Here is a 6,000-nt window from a genome sequence, read left to right on the forward strand (position 1 = left end):
CACTAAACAGTATAAAATGTCATTCATTTGTTTCTTCATTCAATAAATACTTTTTTATAGAATTTATTTATTTATTTTTGGCTGCGTTGGGTCTTTGTTGCTGCACACGGGCTTTCTCTAGTTGCGGCGAGCAGGGGCTACTCTTCATCGCAGTGCATGAGCTTCTCATTGTGGTGGCTTCTCTTGTTGTGGAGCACGGGCTCTAGGCGTGCAGACTCAGTAGCTGTGGCTCCCTGGCTCTAGAGCGCAGGCTCAGTAGTTGTGGCGCACGGGCTTAGTTGCTCTGTGGCATGTGGGATCTTCCCGGACCAGGGCTTTAACCCGTGTCCCCTGCATTGGCAGGCAGATTCTTAACAACTGCACCACCAGGGAAATCCCAGTAAATACTTACTGCGTGCACACTCTGTGTCAGGTATGGGGCTAGAAGCTAAAAATACAATGGCTAGTATATCAGTCAAGATATAATTTGGTTGGTAGTAAGCAATGGTGGCAAACACTGTTTCTTTGTTCATTCTGGTACACAGCTAGACTACATTTCTCAGTTTCTCTTGCATTTGGGTGGGGCCGTATGGCTAAGTTCTGGCCAAAGGATTTTGGGGCGGAAGTGATATATGACACTCCCAGGCCTTTCTCCTAAAGCAACTCCAGTGGAATCCTCCACACTCTCTCTTTTTCTTTTTGCCAGCAGATGCAGAGGATCCGATGAAGGACTCCAAGGTCCTAAAGGTGGGTTGAGTCCCAAGATGGAAAAGGTGTGGGACCCCAAATGACTGTGTGGAGCGAAGCCCTCCTGACAAGCCACTGTGACTGTGACATGAACAAGAAATAACCTTCTACTGTGATAAGCTACTGAGAATTTCGATTGTTTGTTACAGCAGCATAGCCTACCCTGACATCACCTGTGACCAACTTAAGCAAAAGTGAATTTCTTGGAAGGAAATGGACTGCTCATGGAGTCAACAGGAGGCTTGGAGATGGGCAGTTCCAGAGGCCAGGAAGGGGAAATTGTCACATGGAGCGGGCACTGCATCTGGAATCACAGTCTAATCATTTCAATCTCTTTGTCTCAGTATTCAAATTCCTAGGAGGAGGGCTCCATCTGACCTAGTTTTGGCTGTATGCTGAACTAACTTTCTTGGTCACCCAGGATTAAGGGATCACTGAATAATTTCCTTCCTTCATTACACTGAGGCTTTCTTATTCAATGTCAATCCTGTCACGTCCAACAAGTGTTGACTACATGAGTAATGGGGTTCACACATTCCCCTTTGCTAGAGGAGAGAAAATCTTTGACTTCAATCCCTGCTAATTGTATCTGTTACTGAGCAAGGGCTCATGTATCCACGACAGAGAAAGCCAAATTCTGACAGTGGGTGTTTGCAGCAAAGTGAGGGTTTATTTGCAGGGTGCCAAGCAAGGAGAAGGGGCAGCTCATGTTCAAAAGACCAGAATTCCCCAATGGATTCAGGCAAGGGTTTTAAAAGACAGTGTTAGTGGAGAGGGTCATAGGATGCTTGATCAGCTTGTGGACCTTCTTCTGATTGGTTGGTGGTGAGGTAACAGCGTGATGTTTCAGGAATCTCAGCCTTCTGGTTTCAATCAGCCTGGGGTCTGCTTCGAAGCAGCATGAAGTCACCATCCTCCACCTGGGTGGGGGGTCTTAGTTTCTGCAGAACAACTCAAAGGTATGCATCAGATTGTTATCTATTTCCCTTTAGGAGGAAATAGAGTCCTGTGGCTCTTGCCCTAATCATTAATTGCCTGAACCTGCTCTTTGGAACTCAGGGAAGCCCTTGGAGACCAAAGTCTTTTTTTCTACAAGCAAGAAATGGGGGACACAGAGGGACTTTTGTACCTGGGAAGGCCCCGCAGGGTCCTGCTCGGTTTTAATCCCCCCTTTTCTTTGATATTCCTCAACCCTGAGGGGAACAGGGGCGGGACAAGAAAGGGAATAAAGTTTTGGATAGAGAGATTAATCGTAAACTCAGCAGGAGAACTCAGTTTTAGGGGGGCTCGGTTTCATATTTAATAAGAGGAAGAAAACGTCAAAAGGGAACTGAGGGGGAGATGGATGTCGGGCAGATTGAAAACAAGTGCTCCCCAAATGAGCACACTCCCTTGTCTCTCAGAGTTCCAGCCTGCAGGAGGCCCAGGCTAATCACATACTTTTACAAGGCAGTACAATGGACTGGGATGACCTCCATGATGGAGAAGTACAAGCCAACCAGACTTGGGCCAAGTGGTCAGGGAGAGTTTCCCAGAGGAAGCAACATTTGATCTCAGGCTTTAAGAGTGATGGTGCTGCAAGAAAAAAATGGGGTGCAAGGGGATGGTCACTTCCCAGGTCTCAGGTGAGTCCCTGGGACTGGCTGCCAAGTGAGGGTTCTTGGCTTCACGCAGGAAAGTATTTAAGAGTGAGCCACAGTAAAGTGAAAGCAAGTTTATTTAGAGATACACATTCTGCAGACAGAATGTAGTCCATCTCAGAAGGAACAGCAGCCCTGAAATATGGGGTGGTTAGTTTTTATGGGCTGGGTAGTTTCATAGGCTGATAAGTGGGAGGATTATTCCAACTATTTTGGGGAAGGGGTGGAGATTTCCAGGAATTGGGTCACCACCCACTTTTTGGCCTTTTATGGTTAGCCTCAGAACTGTCCTGGCACCTGTGGGTGTGTCATTTAGCATGGTAATGTATTATTACGCGTGTATAATGAGGCTGAAAGTCTACTGGAAGTCAAATTTTCCACCATCTTGGACCTAGTTGGTTCTAACAAGTTTTTGTCGTATCCTCAACAGCTGTGTCATTCTTTTAATGGTTGTGCCCTGCCCTCTTCCCTCCTGTCTCAATGGGGATCTCTTATGTAAAGGGAGAGGTAGTGGCAAAGGAAAGAACATATGTAAAGGCCATGAGGTACTATAGTAGATGCAAATTTCTCTCCTTTTTCTCCCACCTAGGGTTTGAAATCAGGAGGAATGCCCTCCTTGATTTTCCGTCATCTCTAGAGAATAGATAAAGGGAAGTAAAATGAAAATGATTTGCAGGTGATATAGTTTTATATCTGGAAAACCCAGGTCTGGGGCTTCCCTGGTGGCGCAGTGGTTAAGAATTGCCTGCCAGTGCAGCGGACATGGGTTCGAGCCCTGGTCCGGGAAGATCCCACACTCTGCAGAGCAACTAAGCCCCTGCGCCACAACTACTGTGGCTGCGCTCTAGAGCCCACAAGCCACAACTACTGAGCCTGCGTGCCACAACTACTGAAGCCCACGTACCTAGAGCCCATGCTCCGCAACAAAAAGTAGCCCCTGCTCACTGCAACAAGAGAAAGCCCACGCGCAGCAATGAAGACCAACGCAGCCAAAAATAAAAATAAATAAATAAATAAATTTATAAAAAGAAAAATGAAAAATGTATATGAAGGAAACTTTAAAGCGCTGCTGAATGATGCAAAAGAAGACTGAACTCATGGAATAACAGACTTATTCTTGAAAGAAAAGTCAACAGCATAAAGATGTCGCTTCTTCCCAAGATGATCTATATAATATATGCTATTGCAATTAAAAAAAAAAAACTCCATCTGTTCAGAGCTCACTAATTCTTTAAGGCTCAGCACAAATGCCATCACCTCCTACATGAAGCCCCCCAGTCAGAATGTATTGTTCAGTGTTCCTTGACCTTTATTCTGCTTTCAATCTTTTACTAGAATTGGTGGCAGATAGCTGTGACTCTCCCTTGTGGTTTTGTTTTTTTTTTTGGCCGCGCCAGGCAGCTTGTGGGACCTTAGTTCCCCGACCAGGGATTAAACCTGGGCCCCCTGCAATGGAACCGTGGAGCCCTAACCACTGGACCGCCAGGGAAGTCCCTGTGGCTCTCCCTTAAGAATGAGAACTTGAGGACAAGGACTCTCTCCCACTTCTCTCCATGTATCAGGTTAGTAGGGTTCAAGGTAACATTGACCATGAGGCTTGGCAGGCCTGGAGCCACAGACTTTACCAGAGGTTAGGCACGTGCAGGCTTCGTCTGGAGTGCTGGAAGCAGCTTCCCAGGCCCTCTCCTGGTCTCCTTGTCCCTCTGCTGCCTGGGACCTTGGGCTTGCCATCTGATTCTGCTTCTTGCTATCATTCTACTGGGACCTGTTGTTCATTCCTGCTGTCCTGGAGTCTAAACTTGGCCAGTTCTGGGCACTTTTCTTCATTCTGTGTATCAGGTCCTAGCAACTGGCCTGGCCTCTTTCTGGGAACTAAGTCACCTTAGTCTGTGCCTGGTTTGGGTTTGGAGTCTTCTCTCTCAAACAACGGTTTGGATTCATACCTCACACTGTACACCAAAATAAACTCTTAAGTAGATCAGAGATTTACCTGTTGTTGTTGGGTATTCTTTTTAAAGCTATAAAAGTACTTGAAGAAAGCATGGACAGAGACTTCCCTGGTGGTCCAGTGGCTAAGATTCCACGTTCCCAATGCAGGGGGCGGGGGTTCAATCCCTGGTCAGGGAACTAGAGCCCACATGGCGCAGCTAAGAGTTCGCCTGCTGCAACTAAAGATCCCGCACGCAGCAACGGAGATCTTGTGTGCTGCAACTAAGACCCAGCGCAGCCAAATAAATAAATAAATAAATATTTTAAAAAAAATGAAAGCATGGACAAATTCCTTCAAACATTGGCATGGGAGTATCTTTACGAAGTATGACTCAAAATCCAGAAATCATAGAAGACTGATTAATTCAAGTATAAAAAATAAATTTAAAACTTCTTCTTGGAAAAGTAAAACCATAAGCAAAATCAAAAGACAAATGACAATCTGGGGAAAATACCTGCAAGTCAGTATCACAAATAGTTTATCTCCTAATTACATAAAGAACTCCTAGAAATGTAGGCAAGTGTCCAACAATTTAATAGCAAAGAGGGGCAAAGTACATAAATTGACAGTTCACAAAAAAATTGTGATGGTACCTCTCAGTTTGGCAAAAAAATTCAGAAGTTTGACAATATATCCTGCTGGCCAGTCTGTGTGGAAATAGATACCCTCTGTGTAGCTTATAGCAGTACACAACTCCTCTGGAGGGTGATTGGCACAGTCCATCAAAAACACCGTTTGACCCAGCAATTCTACTTTTGTGAATTTATTCTATGGACACTCTGGCACACTTATGTATGTAGATGCACAAGATTTTTATTATTTAGTTATTTATTTATTTTGGCTGCTTTGGGTCTTAGTTGTGGCATGCAGGATCTTTTGTTGCGGTGCGTGCGGGCTCTTGGTTTCAGCTCGTGGGCTTCTCTCTAGTTGTGGTGCACGGGCTCAGCAGTTGCAGCACACGGGCTCAGTAGTTGCAGCGCACGGGCTTAGTTGCCCCGTGGCATGTGGGATCTTAGTTCCCAGACCGGAGATCTAACCCATGTGCCCTGCGTTGGAAGGCAGATTGTTAACCACTGAACCACCAGGGAAGTCCCCAAGATTATTTTTTACGGTATTGATTTTGTTAGTAAAAGAATGGAAAACATATTATCTTGGGTCACATGCTTAACCCTGACATGGAGTCTATCCACCCAAACTTTAAACACTGAGAGTGGAGGAGAGGTACCTTCTGAGCAAAACTGAGGTTATCAGAAGAAGGGACAGGAAAAAAATAGGAGTCCCCTGCGTCATTTATGTTCTTCCAGTGTAACAAGATGGAGACAACTTCCTTCATCAGAATGTTCCAGAGCAAACACAGCTGATATGACACTTGTGGTAAGATTTCAAGGTGTGTTCAGGTAACCAGCGATGGTGGCTAAACCACCTTTTAAGGATGGCAGTTTGTGTTGACATGAGGGCCCTTTGCTGAGCAAATGATGAGTGTGCATATGCAAATATGCGGTAGCATCCAGGGCAATGATAAGTCTCCTCTCTGTATAATAATGAGGAGAGAAACTTGAGATTTGGAATGAAATTCTGCAGGGAGAGAAATGAACTAGACTGCCAGGCACTATGAGAGATGATGGGCTAAAGAAAAAATGAGCC

This window comes from Balaenoptera acutorostrata, chromosome 15, assembly GCF_949987535.1.
Source record: "Balaenoptera acutorostrata chromosome 15, mBalAcu1.1, whole genome shotgun sequence".
Classification (NCBI taxonomy): Eukaryota; Metazoa; Chordata; class Mammalia; order Artiodactyla; family Balaenopteridae; genus Balaenoptera; species Balaenoptera acutorostrata.